Below are 6000 nucleotides of genomic sequence, written 5' to 3' on the forward strand. Positions count from 1 at the left end.
GTATCCCTGGGTAATCAGACCATATTTTGTATATATTTTTTATAATGCATTGCTGTTCTGTGCCGCCAGATAGAGGCTGATACTTTGACAGATTAACTTGTGGTAAGCAAGTAAAACAACTAAACAATTGGAGCAGATGTTGGCTCAAACACTGAACTGTGAAAAGTAGCCATGAATATTTACAACTCAATGATTAAACCATAATTAAATCGTTACTTGCAAAAATGTTGACATTGAGGTTGAATTTAAAGTAATCAGGATTACTGATGACATTTAATAAGAGATATGAACTAATGAAATAGCACAGCATCGTCAGCCAACTAGCTGTCAAACCATGCATGAAGCACTTGCAATTGAACACAATTTTGATTGATTTCATAGTAGTTTACCGAGCTTGGTAATTTTGCCATTGCCACTTCTTACACTGCAATAAAAAATGGTATAGCAACGACATCATGTAATCTTGACCTATAACAGAGCTCAGTTTATCCAATGTCATTTATTTTGCTTATCTGTTGAATCAAGGACACAAATTTATACGATGAAGGAAAACGTTATTTTTTTATTCAATAAAAATAAGTTGGGGGTTAGCCTTAGTTGTCTTTGGTTAAATCAGTTTTAGCAGATTAAGAAATTATTAACAATCAGTCAGCAAATCACAGGGCATTATTGTAAGGGATCACAATAAATATAATTAGACCCAGCAGACTGATACAATTACTTTAATTTATAAAAGAATGAAGATCAGCATTTGGATGGAGATTAAATATCTAGCCTTAAAATAGTCCCCTAAAATGTTATTCCTGAAAGCAAATAGTATCGATCCTGGCTATCTAAAGAAGACAAATCACTGATTCCCAGATATATTGATATGATTTCTGTAAACGTTTGCAGAAAGAGGACATTTGTCTGCTCATTTAATGGTGACTCACTGGGAAAGATAGGCCTATAACCTATTTATCGATTGGCGCGATGATGCAGCTCACTGAATGGCCTTTTTGTCTGTGTTCCCTATTCCTTTGAGGGTATATGAAGCATCCTATCATAAGAAATGCAAGCGTCTTCATTCCATGTGTTGAAAACTATTTTTCCAGCACACAAAATGTTTTTTAAAACGCTATCTGCCAAGCTATAAGTATTGCATGACAGACAAATCTGAAGAAAACTGAAATAAGCTTTGGCTAAATTTTTCTGAAGGAAAAACTAAAAAGTAAACTACCAAATAAAAAACCAAATTGTTTATACAAAACCCATACAGACAACATTGGCAATAAGGATCAAATGTCATATGCAATCCATTGTTGATAGCTCACAGCTATTAGTCCAGTATAATAATGGATAATAATCCATTCTGAATGCTTATTCAGCTGCCCCCGCACGAGAGAGGCATGCAATGTGGCCTATTGGGAGCCTATTAACCACTTAACAATTACTTATTTTAACCTAAATTCCATCATCAGCTGGATAGATCAGTCCAGGTTAAAGCTACCCTTTAACTTTGTCATCTGCTTTTATCAGCGTAAACAAAGACCATTTAATGGCTTTATATAATACTTTCCGACTTGGCTATATTTCTGAGAAAAACTGCATAAAGGGTCTGTGACAAAGAAAGCCTTTTCTTTCTGCAACAGGTCAAACAAGGCCAAATCTGGTCTCTCGGCATTGACTCTTTTCGGATATTGGCCAGCTTTCAGGGAAGGCTCAAGTTATATTCTGAATTGGTGTGATTTGCAAGTTGAACAGCAAGCTGACAGGGGGCAGTGAACCAGGTACTAAGTTGTCCAAGAACCTTGGTAAACTTCTGAAACTTCAGTGAAAAACATGAGAGAAATGTTATAGTTAAAGTAATATAGAAGCTTTCACATTATTGAATTGAATAACTTACGTAATACAAAAAATATTTTAGGTCCGACCAGCACTTAAGTCAGTTAGTTTTTTAAACCAAAGACAAAGAAGTGATGGGAGTTGCAGCTCCAAACCCACATCCCCCTCTTCAATATGGGGGCTAAAGCATGAGGACTGAGAGCATGATTTGTATAGCTAGACAAGCAATCAAAGTCTGGTAGGTAGCTGCCTTTTTTCACACAATAATTATAGCTTAGCTACCTTTCACGCAGAGTAATAAGCCTACACACTAGCCACCCTCTTTCCACCTCACATACTCTATTATGGAAGTAGTACAGAGCTGCAGAGCAATTAGGGAGCTTGTTCTTTGTTTTGCTATAGCAAAAAAACAACTGCACTCTTTCCTTGCTAGATGTTGCCCTGAAGAGAGGTCCAGTAGCACTGCGGTGAGACCCTTACCCTGACCCTTTCTGGCCCAATATCTGAAATAAACTTAAAAAGGTGACATATTATACTCCCAGGTGTGAGTGTGATTAGCAGATTTTCAAAACGGCTTGTAACGGCTAATCACACTCACACATGGTGGTATAATATGTCACCTTTAAATAACCAATACCTTAATATAAACATTTAATTTCAGTTTTTGTTGAGCACCTGTGATTAGCACACCTGTCCATTTGGCTCTTGCCTTTGTCGTCCAAAACCGAAAAGGTTAGTCAATTATTACCATTAAGTGTTCTTTACTCAGTCTGAACTGTGGTCGGGATGGATAGGCCTTCTGGAAATATTTTGTCTTGGGCAGGGGAAGACAACAGCACTGATTAGCTGCATCAGCCTTAATCTTTGCCTAAGCTAGATTCACTGTTAAGGGATGGGGGCAGTGTTTACCTAAAAAGGCTGATGTCTTTTCCTGCTAAGCACATCCGGTTCATTTTTTAAAACAATAACAACGTTGAGCAGCTTGAAGAAAAATATATATGAGGAGATTTTCAAATATGTATACAACGCGTCAACACACATTATATTGCCGGTGTGCCAGTATCAGGCCTTATGGTTGACATAAACAACACAGTAGAATAAGTGATAGCAACATGGATGTCAGCCTTGTTTGTGTAGAGCAAGATGATAAATTGATCAATTGAACTGGTCAGATATGACCTGACCAGTTCAATTAGACATCGTTCTAACAGTACAGTTACAAACCACACTGAACTCCGTGACTAGTAAGTGTTTGGAGAAATCAGGCCTTATGGTTGCCATTAACAACACAGTAGAATAAGTTATGAAGCAACATGGATGTCAGCCTTGTTTGTGTAGAGCAATTAGACATCGTTCTAACAGTACAGTTACAAACCACACTGAACTCCGTGACTAGTAAGTGTTTGGAGAAAGAAGCCTCAAGAATAAATAAATTACTAATTTAAAATATAAACTTTCACATGAATCGAAACTGAAATATTAGGAACCATTGGAGCTTATCCAACTGAATTCTGTGTCAAAAATTATTGATAAAAGATGGATATAGCTAAGAATAATATGTTGGTGTTTCGTATTATATATTAAAAATAAAGATGTAATTTGAATGCAATAATTCTAATTAGCACAACAGTATCATCAGCACAGCATTCCAAAAATCCTAGAGGGGAAAAGTTGGCTCTGTGTTGTAAGACGGTTGTCCCTATACAAAACACACAGCTCAGTTACATACACCTCCACATTGGATTCATGGGTGGATCCAACGCTTCGCTGACGAGGTATAGTCCTGCACTATCCTGACAAGACTGACCTAGTCAAGGTTATAATAGGACACATCTAGCTCGGATTTTTGTAATGCTGTGAGGGAGAAGTTCCTCATTGATGCCAATAATACTGCTCCCAGTATCAACATCAGGTCCGCTTCATTTAGTTTGCAGAACATGAACATAAACTCAAACTACCTAATTGTCCCATTCCTGGATTATGATTAGCGTTTCTGACACCGTTAGTGCAGCCAGAATAAAAACGGTTAGGTTTTTAATCAATGGGAGGATTAACCTTGCCTATCAGTGGTGCTGCGGCTCGCAAAACAGGCAGTCCAAATTCAGGATAATACCTGTGGAGACACGTTTTAGCTCATTATTGGACTTAGTTCTCACGACCTCTTTGGCAGCCCATATATCACAAGCAATAGGTTAGCATTAACGACTCAATAATCCCTCAAATCTCTCAGTGGAAAAAATAATAGCCTTACTGCAAACGACTGTCCCTGCAGAGTCTGCTGAAGGTAATGATCCTCTGCATTTCCAATGCGTCGTAAGCTCATCGGCATCCTCATCAAAAGCTCATGTTTCGGACATTTAGAGCTCTGCCACAATGATATGCCCTATTATTTGCAGACCTCTGTCGTGGGTTATCGCTCTCCTTCACTTGAGATAAATAAAGGGACTTTCATTGACTTTCATCAACAATTTAGTGTAGGCCTAGAACACTGAACTATTTATTTCTTCTTGTTTTAAGCATGGAATTGACACCAAGTAAGACTGGGCGCTCTTGGCTATATGTTCATAAGTTAATAGTTAACCGAATAAAACTGATCAGCAACACACTTGGAAATGGAAAAGGACACAGGCGGCATATAAATTGATAGCATGAAAAGAAAGGCAAAATATTCCCTATGCCTAGGGTTTTGATTATTGTAATATTTGGCTGTATCTGGAGCGGCATCATAGTAAAGAGAGTGGATATTGAATTGACCAATGAAGGATGCACTTTTTAGCAAAGATAAAAGTTCTACGTAACTAAGAAGCTATCGTTTATTAGAGACTATAATTACATTTAAAAAAAACATCCACTTTAAAATACTGTCAGCAACGTAACATAATTTTTAAATGCGACTTAGGTACAACAACCTAAATAGCAATATTAGTCAGCCGAAGCCGTTAAAAAATCAAACATACAGAAGCTCTCTCACTTAGCTCTATCGTAACCATTTTATGTGACCAAACCTTTGCGAATATTAACAAAGTGGGAGGAAGAGATACGAGTCTCTCCTCAGCTTTCTGCGCTTCACACAGAAGGAGGAGAAAGACAAAGGAGGGGATTAACCACCACATGTTAGCTATCGACTAGGTTCAAATAAATACACGCATTAAATTGCTGTCCAGAATAGCTTTGCAGGGAATATGTGTCCACTCTATTTAAAGTTCACGGTGCAGATCAGACCTGATGGGACACATCGCCAGCCGACAGTATCGCTAACCACATACTCTGTAAGTAGGGTTGTGCTAACTGCAGCGACAACAGACAATTCATCATATGATGCACTTTGACTTCTGTTTACAAGTTAGATTAGCGAGTTAAATTATGCACTCACGCCGATCTTAAAACGTTTTTTTTGCGTGAAACTACCTTTGCACAAGGAAGTTGTTGCAAACTTCCTAATCAGCCAAGGCTAACTCATTAATCATGTGTTAGCATGATTTAAGTTCTTAGATAAAACGCACTAAGGGTAAAAATGGACTTTGTTGTCTATCTTTGCACTTACTTTTCATGTGATAGTTTTCAATGATGTCCGCGTAGACGTGTAAGGTGTATTTCTCTAATATATTCTGGTGAATGGGTTACTAGGATAGCCAGCTGTTAGCAACATAACCTGTCAACACTATGGCGGAAGAATCTACGGCAAGCCGAAAGCTACCACGTGCTCTTTGTTTTGGTTTTTACACAGTCCTAGAAAATATAATAGGAATAGGAATTTCAATATATATATCGATATATTATATATATATATATATGTTTATTTAGATTCCGTATATACATACATATTTGTGTATATATATATGTATATATAAATATATATGTAAACATATAAATGTATAAACACATATATATATATATATATATAAACATAGAACCAATTGGCTGAGTTTAACCCATGTGCAGTATATACCAAATGTTATAGTTTTCGGCCGTAGCTGTGAATATGATTGTAGCCTGCTATACAGTGTTTACGTTTTTCCTTGACAAAAAATGTAATTACAAATATTGTGATATTGGTGAGATTAAAGTTATGTTGTAAAGTATGAGTAATTTCCTTTATAAGCCAAATATCTAGCCCTATAGATTCCTGAATACTACTGAGGAAAGTTAATAATTATCAGTTTGGAAAAGGAGCCT

The 6000-nt window shown here is 36.9% G+C and overlaps 1 protein-coding gene across 1 annotated transcript in view; it reads right to left on the reverse strand.

Moving 5' to 3' along the window:
* enox2 (ecto-NOX disulfide-thiol exchanger 2) overlaps positions 1–5494 on the reverse strand; it is a 120549-nt gene extending 115055 nt beyond the window's left edge. Inside the window, exon 1 of the mRNA XM_079744546.1 lies at positions 5369–5494. The gene's annotated coding sequence lies outside the window, so the exon portion shown is untranslated. The remainder of the gene's footprint in view (positions 1–5368) is intronic.
* Between the last annotated feature and the right edge of the window lie 506 nt (positions 5495–6000).

This window comes from Pollachius pollachius (genome assembly GCF_949987615.1).
Source record: "Pollachius pollachius genome assembly, chromosome: 10".
In the NCBI taxonomy this organism is placed as follows: Eukaryota; Metazoa; Chordata; class Actinopteri; order Gadiformes; family Gadidae; genus Pollachius; species Pollachius pollachius.